This window comes from Sciurus carolinensis, chromosome 12 (genome assembly GCF_902686445.1).
Source record: "Sciurus carolinensis chromosome 12, mSciCar1.2, whole genome shotgun sequence".
Classification (NCBI taxonomy): Eukaryota; Metazoa; Chordata; class Mammalia; order Rodentia; family Sciuridae; genus Sciurus; species Sciurus carolinensis.
In genome coordinates, this window is record NC_062224.1 from 32,958,559 (window position 1) to 32,976,909 (window position 18,351).

The following is an 18,351-nucleotide window of genomic DNA, read 5'->3' on the forward strand; positions in this document are numbered from 1 at the left end:
CCATTGTCTTAAAAGTTTTAGTATTACTCAAAAATTCAAGTCCAACATCTCATTTGAGACACAAGGAGAATTTTTGCTATGATTCCCTTTTGGGGAGTTGTAATCTCTTCAACAAGCACATTTTCCTTGGCCCTAGTTTTACAGCACATTTCTCCCTGTTATGGTTTGGATGTGAGTTGTTTCCCAAAAGCTCACATGTGAGACAATGCAAAACCCATTTCTTTTTAAAGAATTATTGAAATTGAAAATCTTTCTGTACCTGATTTAAGTGTGGACTTGTGAATCCTGCAGTAAATCTTGCCTTGTCAGTATACTTAGCTTTAATATTCTTTTATAATTTTACCCTGGTCTTTAGTTTGCAAGTAAAATGGATATTGTCATTTTCAAAAGGTCATTTTGTAATGTGGCTCTAAGTGACATTCTCAATGTGCCATGGGGCTGACTCCAGGTAACTGAGAAGTAAATATTTACTCCCCTAATATTCCTGAGAGAAGTCCTAGTAAACTGGGAGCAAGGGACAGAGCAGAATGCAGCTTTGTTTTGATGATGCCTACCTATTCTTTAGAAATCTATTAAGACTTCATCTTTTGCAGCAGTTCTTGTCTGAGTTGCTCTTCTGTTTAAACAAACAAACAAAAAAGGAATTTTAAGTTCTGAGGAATAGATTAAAACTCACAATAGTAGTATACTTATTACTCAGTGCATTTAGAAAATGTACAATTTGGGCTCTTTTGAAACATCTTTATGAATTGTAAAATAAAGACAAGAATACAAATAAAAATAATCTAAATGCTCTGTAAAAGAAATAGATTTGTAGGGGCTGGGGAGATAGCTCAATCAGTAGACTGCTTGCCTTGTAAGCACAAGGCCCCCTGGGTTCAATCCCCAGCACCAAAAAAAAAAAAAAAAAAAAAAGAAATATATTTGTGCTTCTTAATATACTATAAGGTCTTCTATCTTACACTTAAAATGCAGAGGATCCTCCTCTATAAACAAACAAATTTTTAGGTTGCCATTATAAAAGGTGAAAGAAGACACTTAGGAAGAAAATTAGCCTGGAGCTATTTTTTGTTTCACAAACAAATTCAGCAAAAGGATCAAAACCATTTATTTTTTTTATGTCATAGTAATTTAATTGTACTTTCCTTTCCCTAAAATACAAAAAGGAGTACACAATGATTGCAATAGGATAAAATGTTATGAAAACTTAAGGATCAAATTGCTTCTAAATTTAATTTGATTGATTTCTAAATAAGAAATATGAATTTAGAAATGACATTCTTTCTTTCTAGAGAGTATTATAAACAACCACAATAACAAGAAAGGAAAACTATTGTTTTAAAGTATGTTTGAATGAATAAATGTTTTGCAGATCACTAATACTCAGTAACATTCAGGAGTTCAGGGGATGATCTGGTTTATATTACACATATTTACACTTTAAAATGCCTTGTGAATTAATTCAAGTTTTACTACAAACAGATGCTAAGAAATATGAAAATATGGAGAGTTTTGCTTTATGAAGATCATCATTATCTAAGGGATACAATTGACCAGATTTTGAGAAACAGGTTTGAATTTTGTTTCTCCAGAGAGCACAGTCAGATGAACTGGAAAAAATTGAAAAGCACGGCTGATCCTCCACAGACAAGGAAAATGCCAAGTCTCTGGACAAACCTGAACAGTAAGCAATGCCTTCAGGTCCCATAGAGGGCATCAAGGCTACTGTGGGCTCTTGCCATTTGGAAAAACAGTGTCTTGAGTGTGTAATTGTTATGAATGAGATGAGGATTAACATCTGTTTCTACAAATTATATTTTTTTCTCTTAACTTGGTTTTATTTCCTTAGGTGCCTTTATGAACTGTCATTAATCCCCCCACTTTTCAGAGCGAGTCTTTTGCATCCTGCTCCAGTTAACATTTTCAGAAAGTATTTGCTCAATTCATTGCACACTGGAATTACTACAGAAATTATGTGCAGAGGGTTCTGATCCAAAGTGAACGAAGATTGAGTTCTGATATTTAATTTTGTTCAGTCATGTTCATATTACAAAATTTTTATTTACTCTAAGTACTCATTAAATTTGAGGGATAGCAGTCCCACAGGCGGGAACATTTATGATTGAGCTTCAAGATCAAAGCACATGCTCAGATTGGCAAACAGGGCTGCAGGACTACATTGAGAGAGTGTGACCAGTGTGTGCTGGCCTCTGAAGAACTCTTTTACCTCTGCTTTTGCCAAAACCAAATCTTTACTTTTTATGGTCCCCTTGGATAGCAGAGTTCCAAATGAATGTGACTCGAAGGCATATTATTTACTTCCCTTCATTTCTTTGGAATGGCCCCTCAACAAATTATTAATAATTATTCCAACCAAATGATTTAAGAGAAGCCATTTGGTTCAATAGAAGATAAAAATTCCTTTGAAAATGAAGAATAAATATTTGACAAAAATGACCAATATTAACATTTTTTTATAAATTGTCAAAAATCAGTAGTACCATTTGTTCTAGTTGTGGTAAATCCTTTTGAAAAGTGGAGAGATGTTATCAAAGACATCTTCAGAGGAAATGACATGAAAATTGAAGTTAAGTATGTTCTGGAAGAAGCGAGTGTGTACTCATTTGGAAATGAATCTTTATAACTTCATTTTGGTTTTTCTATAATTTATGCCAAAAAATTTATATTGTCAATGTAGGCAAAATTAGGATAATGCTGATGATGATGTTTTGTAGTAGTTCTCAGTGTTATAGCCATATTTATTCCCTTGCAATTACATCACAGAAAAGGCCTAGGTTGGCATCTTTCAACTTACAGAAGCTTACCTAAATGCTTGTTGGTACATCTTTTTAAAGTTAACTTTGGAGAACACTGCTCTTAAAGTATACATAGTACTGAAGAAGGACAAAGTTGGGTTGTGACCCAAAATTATTGCTATAATATGAATAGTTGGCATCAATTTTGGATGATTCAAGTAAAACTTTGTATAAGAAAAGATTTGTTCTTTATCCTGTCTTACAGACATTTAAAAATGGCCCAGGGGTTATGCAAGTTCTAGGTTTGGTTCTTGCCTTTGGCAGCTACAGGAAAGGTAGAAATAAAACTCAGGACAGGCAGATGGCTTTGGATTAGACATTCTCCCAAAGCTGAAAGATGTCAAAAGCAGTGGAAGTATTTTTTATTAATGGATATAGGCAAATTGAGAATATTTTGTTTGATGTTTTGTTTGGTAATAGATTTGACTATAAATCAGTTGTAGTAAATATTTCTTTATGTTCCAAGATCAAATGTTTCTTTATGTTCTAAGCTAGATAAAAGTAAACCACAGCATATTTGTGAATAATGATGTCTCCTGAAGTGAGTAATTTTGAATTTTATGTCTAATGAATAACTATAGTATTTCTAAATAAAAGTAATTATTCTTTTCAGTCTATCATTACCAAGTCTGCTACTATTTCTCTTTTGGGAATGTGAGGATGAATCATTTTCTATGAATTAGATATCTACCTGTTATCTTCTCCATGTTAGTCTATAGCGGCCAACAGCTAATGTATTTTGAAAACAAAACAAAGATGAGGGAAGTAATTTATTAATAAAATGTGAAAGATGACCTTGCTTTTCTGCATATCATTTCCTTCCTCATACTGGTGTGCATGAGAAGGTCTAAGCCACTCTGCAGATCTAGTTATTTTTTTAATCTGCTTCTACAGATGTTTGTTTAAAATTATTATCTAAGTGATTATAAATGTGCCAGTAGAAATATAAGGTTAGAGCTGTTGGGCAGAGTCACAGACTAAAGTCTTGATTTGGTAAACTTAGACAATAAAGAGTTACGTTTCTTTGATAAAAGAATCACTACACAGAACATTCTGATGAAGGAAATTATGAACATATTTCTAAAATACTGAGTTTAAGTAAACAATTGGCTTCTAGAAGTGAAAATATATGGATTGTCCTTCCTAGATAATACAGTTATCTTTCTCATAAGATAGACTTTTTTCATCTCTTTTGCCAGTCAGGTTTTTGTTTATTCTTTCATTCACATACATGTATGTATGCATTTATCCACCATCTTTCATTGAGTGTCTATGAAATGCCAGTGTACTTTTCTAAAATTAAATAGCCATAGTTCTTTCTTGGCATAATTTTTTGTGATTTTTGTGGTTATTTCAATAATCACAAATATATATTTCAAATGCTATTATATATGTATAAGAAACGTTTTCTAGGAATGTATAAACTTAATAAATCACATTTGTAAAAATCAGTTTTCTAAGTATGTTAGTTTTCAGATATTTCTTAGTGACTTCATACTATTGAAACAACTTTCTCAAATAACATTGAAATATAAATACATCAACATAATATTCAATTTATCAAAATGGATCCAAAATATATTGTGGTAATCCTAATTATAGATGAACAGTGATTATATGTGAGTTTTTTATATTGGTTTACATCTTTGATTCAACTCTCTGTTAAGTTAAATTTTATTAATTTAAGTAATTATGGAGTAATCTAGAATAAAAATAAAATACTGAATCAGGAAGCAAGTGCTTTTAAATAATTTCACATGCTCTCACAGAAAAGCTATGCAAGGTCTTCCTGAATTGGTTCTTTCTCTTTAAAATGAATGTAACTGATTTACTCCTCAGTTTTATGTGTAAACCTAATGGACAAAACTGTTACTTAGATCACTCAGAATTTTGTTCAGTATAACTACCTGCGGGTTTTTAACAAATATTTCAGTAATTGATTCATGTACTGCTGTTCAATTGATTTACAAATTAAAAGAAAGTTTGCTTAAATCATTTTACAAGCAAATCTTATCTAATGAGGGAAACCTTTAATAGATATATTACTATCTCATGTCAAACTCAACTATGAAGGACAGTTGTTCTTTTTATAATCAGAGGAAAAATCATGGCTTGATCTGAGTACTGACAAGTTAAAATTTACAGAGATTACTTGAACAATTAAAAGTTCTAGAACAAGGCAGCATTCCAGATCAAAGATGGTTCAGGAGGCGCCACACCTCCAAATGTGCAGGTTGTATTTATAATTACAGAAAATAGGTGACATACAAAAACAGCCTGATTGACAAGAATTGTCATTTGCATTATGTGGCCTTTTTTGGGCAGCTTTCAGCCTCTGAGTAGAAGTTCATCATTGATACTCAGTTGCTTGATTATATAGTGTATACTCAGGCTAGGTGAAAATTTATGCATCAAATTAGGTTTCAGACTACTTTGTAGTAAGGCCACTTTGGGCCAACTGTGTCACTCAAGTATGGAGACAGGATTTAGGCCAAAGTTATTTCAGTTTAACAGATTGACTATTTCAGAGAAATTAGTTTATATCATAGACTTTTGCTTAAAAATATATGTATATACACACATGTACATAAATACATACACATACACACATTTGGTCTCTTGAAGTCAAATTATCTACTGCTAACTTGTAGCAAAGCAAAAAATTAATTAAATTCAATACCTCTAGAAAGGAAGTGAAAAGCTATTTTTGGATACTGTTAGGTATGAAACAACTTTACATTTTTTAAAAATATAGTACTACACACATTATCTTATTTAGCTGCATGATTATTCATTCCTCAATCTCAGTCGCTGATATGACAAATTATAATATCATTCACATTTTAAAAGCTCCCATTTACTTGAAATGATACTTTTCTACATGCTAATGATTCTAAGTCACACTTAGAGTTGCAGTAGTACCTTCTAGTCCAGCTATATAGAGAAGCTAGAAATATTTAATTATTTCATTATGGTAGTATAAAATGGTTATAAAAATAATTATTTTTATGGTTATAAAAATAATGAGTAAAAATTCTTAATAAAACATTAAATAAATAACATAAAAGTTGAACTCAATTTATGATTAAGGAGGGTAAATCTAGGAAAGTATTTATGCTATGACTGCCCTTAACTCTGCTTTCACTTGAGGCATAACTCTTTAGATAAAATAAGTGAGGCAATTAAGAATGTAAAATTTCAATCTTGTTGTATATTTGTAGGTTCACTGCAGTTTATTTTATTTAATGCTATGTATTTAATAATTTGTAAAATATATTGTTACTTATTTGATCTTTCTTCCTAGGACAATAGCAGAAGCCTTCTGTCATATATTGTTTCATATTATCTTTGAAATTTTGATGAGGTAAGATCATTTTTAGATATATAGTTTTGTTGTTCTTTCTTTGGGTTATTTGGTAATGTTTTGTTGTTTTTCTGATTTTGTTTTTTCCTTTGCTGCTATTGCATATTTTTTTTTATATTGATGCCTATTTGTTTAAAAGTAATATTTGTCATTTAGGATGCTGGAAAAGAACAGTGTGTCTTTCCAATGCCAGGACTGCAGGACCCTTTTCAGGCATCACACATAAAGTTTGAAAATTTTCAAAAAGATCTCAGAAAACTGAAGAAAGACTTAAAAAGGTAACATAATCTTGAACTTACATGTTTTATTTCTGCTTTTCTTAATGAGAAAAGGTAGTGTTCTCAATGTTTTTTCAGGGAAGTAAATTAATGTTTTGTAGCCTCGTAGAGCTCAATTTTGGGGATATGTTGCAAAAGAAAAGTTTTGTCAATTTTGTTTTTGTTTAAAAAAATCTGTATTGAAAATTTAGTTATTTAACAGGATCTTCATTATTTAAATAGCAATCAGGATCAGGTTTGCATCTTGCTTTTATTTTATAGCCAAGAGCTTGTGCTCCATGATACTTATCATGTCACCATTGAACCCAGATTATGTCATTGTTAAAAAGTAAGTGGGGGCTGGGGATATAGTTCACTTGGTAGAGTGCCTGCCTCACATGCACAACACCCTGGGTTCAATCCCCAGCACTGCAAAAAAAAGGCTAAATAATCTGTACCACACTCTCTAAGTAAGCTTACAGAAGATTTTGTGGCTTGTGAACTTTCCTGGAAACAGAGTATCTTATTATATAGTATGGTCACAAAACACATGGGCATATTACTTTATTTCTAATCAAAATGATTTTAACCTTAAGGTTGTCATTTTGAAGAGAGTCTGAAATTCCTCAAATTTCTAAATATAAAGATTTACACTGAAGCAAATAATTTGTAATTTTTTTTCTGAATATAATCCCTTTTTTCTGCTTTTTGTGAGGTTTACTTTTGTTATAGAGAATGCCCCAGTATCTATTTAAACTGTTTCTAGCACTATTTAATACAGAAAGGGAGTGAATAAATGTATGTAACATTTTCATTTTGAATTGTATCACAATTCGCAAATAGGAGGTCTCGTTACCCCTGTCCAGAGCCAAAAATAGAGACATAAATTTTGAAGAGACTCAGTCCTAATTTTGAGATGTGTTTATTCAAAGATACCAATCTGTAATCATGTTCTAGTCAAAGACATTTTTATATGATTTTAATCAAAATAACAAAATTATATAGTTGGCTTATAGTTCTTTTGTATGCAGTATGATTCATATTGGGCAATTGCTAAGTGCTATGGGTACACAGAGATTCAGCTGTTGTTGAAGAGGGCTAAAATTCTGTCATTTAGATCAGACCCCTTGGAGTCTTTCACATAGGTACCATTGATTGAAGCCAAAAAAGATTACCTTGACTTCCCTTATTTTTATAACAACAATTTTCAAACTTGTTATACTTGTATAACATTATGGTAGTGTGTATTGAGGAATGAATTCTTAAGCCAGGAGTGGTGGCACAGGCCTGTAATCCCAGTGATGTCGGAGGCTGAGGCAGGAGGATCTCAGTTTCAAAGCAAGCCTCAGCAATTTCGAGAGGCCCTAATCAATTTAGTGAGACCCTGTCCCAAAAAAAATAAATAAATAGAAAGGACCAGGGATGTAGCTCAGTGTTCAATCCCCAGTACCCACCCACCCCCCAGAAAAAGAGTGAAATCTTAAACCAGTAGAAAATAAAACCTTTCTTGTTATAGTATTTATCAAATTTATCATGCTTCAAAATCATGCCAGATATTTAGACTCGCTTATGAAATTTTAAACACACTGATGTGGTGATAGGACATTTATGGGGATAGAGAAAATACCTCATACTCTGATCAACAATTCAGTCTTGTAGACTAGAGTGCAACTGTTTACAGTGATTTAACAGATGAGAGGAATAATGACTTTATACCAGGGGCATTATATTTGCTGTGGTTGGTGCATCACTTTGGAATACCCCATTTTCTTTTAGTACCTACATGTTTTCTTTCTACAGGTATTAAATTTCACCTGTAATTGTGAAAATGGCAAGTTCTCACAAGACCTGGAACTAACTGAAAGTGTTAAGCAACATAGATATTTGACTTCAGAAGGATAAGCAGCCCAGTGCCACTGAATACTATTTCCTCTTGTGTTTTCTTGAGTAATATGGTAGCTACAGAAGACTAAATATTGAAGGACCATCTCAGCAGTTTTTAATTGCCTCAGAAGGTTAAGGAGATGATTTTAACCATGAGGGTTACACTTCATATAGAGAAAGAGGAAATTGAAACTCCCATATGCTCCATTACCAACTCTAACATTTGATAGCTCAGTATCTCTCCCACAGGTTGTAGAAATTTGATCCACAGAAATGAGAAAGTTCATGACCAAATGAATATAAAAACTGCTGGGGTGAAGTTAAATTTTAAAGGAATCCACAGTATTCTCCAAAAGAGCGTTTGTAATAGTTCTCCAATTTATTTGACCACAGAGCACTTTCTTCACAGAATGTGTGGTGGATTCTGTGGTTGGTAGAATACATTTGAACACATTTTGAGGTATGTGGTCCTGGTGCTATGTTAATAACAGAAGCATGCACTTGCCTCTGAGGAGCTTGCAGTGAAGGTGGGGTAATGAAACTACAGTTTGTGAAGTAATGTAATTATATGTTACTGTTCTTATAAAATGAGATTAGCTTGAAGAGCTATTTATCAGGCTGTCAAACTCTGAGAACTAAAAATGACAGAAATAATTTACTTCATGGTTTGCTTTTCAAAAATTCAAGTATTTTAATAGAAAAATAAGGTGTCTTAGGACATGAGGAAGGAAATCTTGTGAAACAAAATTTAAATCTAATTTCTGAGAAATAAAGATATATCAGGAATATAACCATTCACATCATTTGACCAATGTAGCTTATCAGAAGTTATTTACATGATCAAATTAGAAATTTTAAGAATACTTAAACCCCTGACCATATTTTTTAGAGGCAATTTATTTTTAAATAGGTTTAGAAAATGGGGTAATGGCTGGGTACAGTGGTACACCTGTAATTCCAGCAACTCAGGAGGCTGAGAAGGAGGTTCATAAGTTCAGGGTCAGACTGAGCAACTTAGCATAAGTTAAAAAAAATAAAATAAAAAGGCCTGGGTGATACATAGTTCCTGGGTTCAATCCCCAGAACACACATGCACACACACACACACACACACACACAGATGCTTAAATTAAATTTAAAAGAGGGATAATTTGAAAGGCATTTATTCTAAAATTTTTATAAAATAAATCTAATAAATATCAACTATTTATCATAAGGTGTAATCAGTGAGGTCCCCATCTACTGACACTATCACTTCTGTTTCTGTTTGGAGATGTGTTTTTTCTTTCTCAGGAATGGCTTATAAATAATGTGTTGTGGCTTAGATACTTTAATAAGACAACCGAATCTCCTTTTGGCATTTTATAGAACATCTACTGTGTTTGGTTTTTCTACTTATTTCAAAATGGCAAATTGCTGATATTCACTTTTTCCCTTATTTTTGAGAGAGGAAAAAAAATAAGTATTTTAGAAAATGACTTTTTGTTTGAGTCCTAGGGATTAAATCCAGGGTCTTGCACATGCTAAGCACACACCTTACTATTATGTTATACTCCCTTAAAAATAAATTTTTATTATGATTTTAACATTTGCATCAGTTTAAAATAGGAACTTAGACAATACAGAAGTGTTTATCTTCACTCCTACAGTCCAATATAAAAAAATATTTATATTTTGGTATATTTCTGTCTGGTATGTGTATTGCATGTAAATAAAAATTATACAGTTGGGACCATGATACATGTAATTTTTGTAACTTTTGTTCAATTTTATGTTCTCTACTTTATAGCAGGAGAATTTAATTTATTTATATTTGCATTCTATTTTCTTTATGAGTTGTCTGTTGTCTTGATACATTTTTTCACTATTTCCCCCTTGACTCCACCAATAAAATTTGGGAAGCTGTGTATTACTATATACGTGCATTCTATTTAAATTGTTGGTTCATTATACATACTAACATTTTCTTAAGTATACAATTTTATAACATGCTATTATATCATGTATTTATCATTCCAAATAAGAACTTTAGAACACTCAGCTCATAATTGAGCTCCTTCCATTTTCCTTTTCATGTTTTTCCAGATTTTTCATACTGTCATTTCCTTTAGAAACTGCTACTATATTATAATCAATAGTTGATCACCCTTATGAGTATATTTAATCCATTATTATATTTCCAATGTTACATATAATTTTTCCCCTTCTCAAATAGTATACTTTATAAACAGAAACATCCAGGGAATGTTAAAATATTTGTTCACAGTAACTAAAAATTAAATTTCTTCCTTTGTCTTGAATGGTAGTTTTGCTGGACATAGACTTCTATATTGACATACTTTTCATCAGAGTTTTGAAGATACCTTACCTAATTGTCATTCTTGTGTAGATAATTTGTCTTACTTCTGATAATTAATATAGGTTTTTTCATTATTCTTATTCATCTTTGGCTTTCTATGGACATATATAATATAAAGACATTTTTAAATTTTTTATCTTGCTTTGAACTTACATTGTTCTTTTAAATTTTAAGATTGGTTTCCTTAATGTTTTAAAATTTCTCAGTCATTATCTACTAAACTCTCATCAGATTTCTCTTTTCCTGCAACTCGTTTTTAGATATAAATTGGAGCTGCTTGGTCTAATTTCTCATCTCTTCTCCTTCAGATTTTGAAAATCCTCCTTTCTACTATAATCTTCATGCATTCTTCGACATTGTCTTCCATTTTCCCCACTTTTTAATTTTCTTTGGTTTTGTTCAATTTGGTGTTATGTTACTATAATACAAAGCCGATACCCTGCCCTTTCAGGTGCAGCAATTTTCCCTGCCTCCCAACCACTTGTCAATCTGTGCTCCACCCACCTCTTACATTACAGGAATTTCCGGCCTATGCTACAGCCATTTCCTGCTTCCCACCTGAAGTCCTAGCTTGCCAGTCTGAACATGTTAGCTAGCTATTGGTTCATCAGTCAGCTTACAAGTATTCTCCTCCACCATTGGTTCCTTCCAGCCCGGGAGATTCCAATATCTGGGAGAAACGTCCATGACATCTTTCTCCTTTCCCTTCTTTTCAACCCAGTAGCAGATGAGCTAGTCCTCCATGTAATAAAGTCTCTTCCATGAGACCCTGTGTCTGTCATGGATTTTCTGGGAGCTATTGTTGAGCCACAACTGAGATGGGCATATGGAGCACCAGCTGCCGGAGGGCTGGAACTGCCGAGGGTCCCAAGCTGAGCTGCATTTTTCCTTACAGTTATTATCCGTGTAGTTTTTGAAATCATTATCATTTCTGTTTGCAAAATTTCTAATATATATTTTTGAACATTATTTCTTTTTTTTATTGTAAACAAATGGGATACATGTTGTTCCTCTGTACATCGCGTAAAGGCATACCATTTGTGTGATCATAAATTTACATAGGGTAATGTTGGTTGATTCATTCTGTTATTTTTTCCCTTCCCCCCACCCCTCGCACCCCTCTTTTCCCTCTATACAGTCCTTCCTTCCTCCATTCTTGCCCCCCTCCCTAACCCTAACTCTACCCCTAAAACTAACACCTCCCACCCCCATTATGTGTCATCATATACTTATTAGCGATTATCATTCATCCTTTGGTTTTTTGAGATTGGCTTATCTCACTTAGCATGATATTCTCCAATTTCATCCATTTGCCTGCAAATGCCACAATTTTATCATTCTTTATGGCTGAGTAATATTCCATTGTATATATATACCACAGTTTCTTTATCCATTCATCAATTGAAGGACATCTAGGTTGGTTCCACAATCTGGCTATTGTGAACTGAGCAGCTATGAACATTGATGTGGCTGTATCTCTGTAATATGCTGATTTTAAGTCCTTTGGGTATAAGCCAAGGAGTGGGATAGCTGGGTCAAATGGTGGTTCCATTCCAAGTTTTCTAAGGCGTCTCCACACAGCTTTCCAGAGTGGCTGCACTAATTTGCAACCCCAACAGCAATGTATGAGTGTACCTTTCTCCCCACATCCTCACCAACACCTGTTGTTGCTTGTATCCTTGATAATCTCATTTCTGATTAGTGTGAGATGGAATCTTAGGGTGGTTTTGATTCACATTTCTCTTATTACTAGAGGTGTTGAACACTTTTCCATATGTTTGTTGATTTCTTGTTGATCTTCTTCTGTGAAGTGTCTATTCATTTTTTTAGCCCATTTGTCAATTGGATTATTTGTATTCTTGGTGTAGAGTTTTTTGAGTTCTTTATAGATTCTGGAGATTAGTGCTCTATCTGAAGTATGATTGGCAAAGATTTTCTCCCACTCTGTAGGCTCTTTCTTCCCATTGCTGATAGTTTCCTTTGCTGAGAGAAAGCTTTTTAGTTTGAATCTATCCCAGTTATTGATTCTTGCTTTTATTTCTTGTGCTATGGGAGTCCTGTTGAGGAAGTCTGGTCCTAAGCCCACATGTTGAAGCTCTGGACCTACTTTTTCTTCTATAAGATGCAAGGTCTCTGGTCTGATTCCGAAGGCCTTAATCCATTTTGAGTTTAGTTTGGTACATGATGAGAGATATGGGTTTAGTTTAATTCTGTTGCGTATGGATTTCCAATTCTCCCAGCACCATTTGTTGAAGAGGCTATCTTTTCTCCATTGCATATTTTTGGCCCCTTTGTCTAGTATGAGAAAATTGTATTTAATTGGGTTTGTGTCCGTGTCCTCTATTCTGTACCATTGATCCACATTTCTATTTTGGTACCAATACCATGCCGATTTTGTTATTATTGCTTTGTAGTAGAGTTGAAGATCTGGTATTGCGATACCCCCTGCTTCACTCTTTCTGCCAAAGATTGCTTTAGCTCTTCTGGGTTTTTTATTCTTCCAGATGAATTTCATAATTGCTTGCTCTATTTCTGTGAGGTACATCATTGGGAATTTAATTGGAATTGCCTTGAATCTGTATAGCACTTTAGGTAGTATGGCCATTTTGACAATATTAATTTTTCCTATCCAAGAACATGGAGATCTTTCCATCCTCTAAGGTTTTCTTTAATTTCTTTTTTTAGTGTTCTGCAGTTCTCATTGTAGAGGTCTTTCACCTCTTTTGTGAGATTGATTCCCAAGTATTTTATTTTTTTCAATTCTATTGTGATTGGGGTAGTTTTCCTAATTTCTCTTTCTGAGGATTCATCACTTACGTATAAAAATGCCTTAGATTTATGTGCATTGATCTTATATCCTGCTAATTTACTGAATTCACTTATGAGTTCTAAAAGTTTTCTGGTGGAATTTCCTGGTTCCTCTAAGTATATAGTCATATCATCAGCAAATAGGGATAGTTTGAGTTCTTCTTTTCCTATTTGTATCCCTTTAATTTCTTTGGTCTGTCTAATTGCTCTGGCTAGAGTTTCAAGGACTATATTGAATAGAAGTGGTGAAAGAGGGCATCCCTGCCTTGTTCCAGATTTTAGGGGGAATGCTTTCAGTTTCTCACAATTTAGAATGATAATAGCCATGGGCTTAGCATAGATGACCTTTACAGTGTTAAGGAATGTTCCCACTATCCCTATTTTTTCTAGTGTTTTGAGCATGAAGGAGTGCTGTATTTTATCAAATGCTTTTTCTACTTCTATTGAAATAATCATGTAATTCTTGACTTTAAGTCTATTGATATGGTGAATTACATTTTTTGATTTTCTGATGTTGAACCAACCTTGCACCCCTGGGATGAAACCCACTTGATCATGGTGTACTATCTTTTTAAAACATTTTTGTATGCAATTTGCTAAAATTTTGTTTAGAATTTTTGCGTGGATGTTCATTAAAGATATTAGTCTGAAATTTTCTTTCCTCGATGTGTCTCTGTCTGGTTTAGGTATCAGGGTAATATTGGCTTCATAGAAGGAGTTTGGGAGGATTCCCTCCTCTTCTATTTTATGGAATACTTTGAGAAGTATTGGAATGAGCTCTTCTTTAAAGGTTTTGTAGAACTCGGCTGAGAACTCATCTGGTCCTGGACTTTTCTTTGTTGGTAGGCTTTTGATGACTTCTTCTATTTCATTAATTGAAATTGATCTATTTAAATTGTATATGTCCTCCTCGTTCAGTTTAGGCAATTCATATGTCTCTAGAAACCTGTTGATGTCTTTGAAATTTTCTATTTTGTTGGAGTATAGATTTTCAAAATAGCTTCTAATTATGTGTTGTATTTCAGTCATGTCTGTTGTGATATTTCCTTGTTCATTCCGAATTTTAGTGATTTGGGTTTTCTCTCGTCTTCTCTTTGTTAGTGTGGCTAAAGGTTTATCAATTTTGTTTATTTTTTCGAAGAACCAACTATTTATTTTGTCAATTTTTTGTATTGTTTCTTTTGTTTCAATTTTATTGATTTCAGCTCTGAGTTTAACTATTTCCTGTCTTCTACTACTTTTGGTGTTGATCTGTTCTTCTTTTTCTAGGGCTTTGAGCTGTAGTGTTAGGTCATTTATTTGTTGAGTTTTACTTCTTTTATTAAATGTGCTCCATGAAATAAATTTTCCTCTAAGTACTGCTTTCATAGTGTCCCAGAGATTTTGATATGATGTTTCTTTGTTCTCATTTACCTCTAAGAATTTGTTAATTTCCTTCCTAATATCTTCTGTTATCCATTCATCATATAATAGCATATTGTTCAATCTCAAGGTGTTGGAGTAGTTTCTGTTTTTTACTTTTTCATTTATTTCTAACTTCAATCCATTATGATCTGATAGAATACAAGTTAGTGTCTCTATCTTCTTGTATTTGCTAACATTAGCTTTGTGACAGAATACATGATCTATTTTAGAGAAGGATCCCTGTGCTGCTGAGAAGAAAATGTATTCGCTCTTCTTTGGATGGTATATTCTATGAATGTCTGTTAAGTCTAAATTATTGATTGTGTTATTGAGATCTATGGTTTCTTTGTTCAATTTTTGTTTGGAAGATCTGTCCAGTGGTGAGAGAGGCCTGTTAAAATCACCTAGTATTATTGTGTTATGGTCTATTTGGTTCTAAAATGAGAAGAATTAGTTTGACATACATGGATGAGCCACTGTTTGAGACACAGATGTTTATGATTGTTATTTCTTGCTGATTTATGGTTCCCTTAATCAGTATGAAATGGCCTTCTTTATCTCTTTTGACTAACTTTGGCTTGAAGTCCACATTATCTGAAATGAGAATGGATATTCCAACTTTTTTGCTGAGTCCATGTGCATGGTATGTTTTTCCCCATCCTTTCACCTTTAGTCTATGGGTATCTCTTTCTATGAGGTGAGTCTCTTGCAGGCAACATATTTTTGGATCTTTCTTTTTAATCCAATCTGCCAGTGTATATCTTTTGATTGATGAATTCAGGCCATTAACATTCAGGGTTATTATTGAGATATGATTTGTATTCCCGGTCATTTGGTTCATTTTTTAAATTTTATATATTTATTTATTTTTTTGACACAACTTGGTTCCTCCTTTATTTAACAGTTCCTTTAGGTTAATTACTCCCTTTGCTGATTAGCTTCTTTGTTTTTTATCTCTTCCTCATGGAGTATTTTGCTGAGAATGTTCTGTAATGCTGGCTTTCTTTTTGTAAATTCTTTTAGCTTTTTTTTTTATCATGGAATGATTTTATTTCATCGTCAAATTTGAAGGTAAGTTTTGCTGTGTATGAGATTCTTGGTTGGCATCAATTGTCTTTCAGAGTTTGAAAAATGTTGTTCCAGGCCCTTCTAGCTTTTAGGGTCTGGATTGAAAAATCTGCTGATATCCGTATTGGTTTCCCCCTGAATGTAATTTGGTTCTTTTCTCTCACAGCCTTTAACATTCTGTCTTTATTTTGTATGTTACGTATTTTCATTATAATGTGCCTTGGTGTGGGTCTGTTGTAATTTTGTGTATTTGGAATCCTATAAGCCTCTTGAACTTGATTTTCCATTTCATTCTCCAGATTTGGGAAATTTTCTGATATTATTTCATTGAATAGATTGTTCATTCCTTTTGTTTGTTTCTCTAAGCCTTCCTCAATCCCAAGAATTCTCAAATATAACTGTTTCATGATATAGTTCTTGTAGATTCTGTTCATGATTTCTTACCATCATTTCTGTTTGGCCAACTTTGCTTTCAAGATTAAATAATTTCTCTTCAGTGTCTGAGGTTCTGTCTTCCAGGTGTTCTATCCTATTGGTTATGCTTTCTATGGAGTTCTTAGTTTGGTTTATTGTTTCCTTCATTTCAAGGATTTCTGTTTGGTTTTTTTTCAATATCTCTAACTCTTTATTGAAATGATCTTTTGCTTCCTGTATTTGCTCTTTAACTGTCGATTGGTGCGATCATTCAATGCCTGCATTTGCTCTTTCATTTCATCATTCAATGCCTGCATTTGCTCTTTCATCTCATCATTTGCTTCCCTGATCATTTTAATTATGTACATTCTGAACTCCCTTTCTATCATTTCTTCTGCCATGTTGTCGTTGGATTTCATTGATGTAACACCTAAGTTTGTTTCGGGCATTTTCTTCCCTTGTTTTCTCATATTGTTCAGGAATATCTTCCTCCGGACAGCCACCTGGTGTTCCGACGCAGTCACTGGGAATCCAAGCAACTCATTTTGTGTCTCCTCCTCCCACCAACCGCCCATATCCCTAGGCAGTCACTGTGAGTCCAAGTGACCCCACCTGTTCCTCCTCCTTTTCGATGTAGCCCCCCGGGTGTTCAGGAGCGGTTGCTCTGAGACCAAGCGATCCACCGCGCTCCTCCTCCGGCCTGGCCACTGGTGTTCAGGAAAGGTCGCTTTGAGTCCATACAACTCACCACTCGCCTCCTCCTCTGCAACTGCCTGTAGCTCTGATGCAGTCACTCCTAGACCAAGCGACCCGCCATGTTCCTCCTCTTTCTCCAGGCAGTCCCCCAGTGTTCAGAAGCAGTCATTCTGAGTCCAAACAGCTCGCCACGCAGCTCCTCCTCAGGTAGCCGCCTGTAGCTCTGATGCAGCCACTCCTAGACCAAGTGACCCGCCGTGCTTCTCCCCTTCCTCTGGGCAACCCCCCGGTGTTCAGAAGCGATTGCTCTGAGTCCAAACAGCTCGCCACGCAGCTCCTCCTCAGGCAGCCGCCCGGAGCCCCAGTGGTTGCTCCAAGTCCAAGCGCTGTGCTGAGCAGCCACCTCTAGGATGTTCCCAGTGGTCCTGTTTAACGCTCCAGTGGGGGGAGGGGTGTCTCACCGGGCAACTCTACTTCACAAAGTTTCCTGCGTTCCGGGACTACCGCCCCATCCGGGACGCCTCCCCAACGGGAGATACTCACCTGGTGGCTTTGATTTGGTCCCAAGTCTCTCACTATCTCCTCTTTTGAATCCTGCATCCTGGAGCAACATGAAATGCATCTGCCCTCTAGTCCGCCATCTTGAAACCTCCAACCCTAAATATATTTTATTATATTTATTTTGCCTCCCAATTTCTCATTTTTATTTTAATATTATTTTTTCTTTATCTCATGAATATGTCCTCTTTAGTTTTTGTTTTATCTGAAATGAATTCCTCTTCCATTCATTACCTTCCTGGTAAATACTGTGCTCAACTTTTAGAGGCTGGTATCTAGACTTTAATAAAGCACTCACATTTGATAAAGCACTCAGTGTCTCCCAGGTGAGTTGACCAACAGTCAACAGAAACAGGTACTGATGAATGAGTACAGGCCACTGCTCTGATGCATAATTTCTTAATTAATTTATTCATTTTTATAAATTGTGTGCTCACTCATAAGTACCTTTTGTGGTGATGTTGTGTTGATTTTAAAGGTATCAGAAAGTTATGGCCTATTTGCTAAATTCAGCCTCCTTTTTATAGATAAACTTCAATTGGAACACAGCTACAACTAATTGTGTATTGCGTATGACTGCTTCTGTGTTATATCAGTAGAATTATGGAACTGTGATGCCCTTCACTCTTTCTCTTTCCTTGATGTCTTAAATTCTTCACCGTCTTTTGATTTTTTTTTCAACTACCTTTGATACTCAGGTGAGAACCAAAGCTTTCATCAGCA

General features: G+C 34.3%; 1 pseudogene; it reads left to right on the forward strand.

The window, feature by feature from the left end:
- The window catches only part of LOC124961765 (LIM homeobox transcription factor 1-alpha-like), a 268,694-nt pseudogene that overhangs the window by 66,921 nt on the left and 183,422 nt on the right, over positions 1–18,351 (forward strand).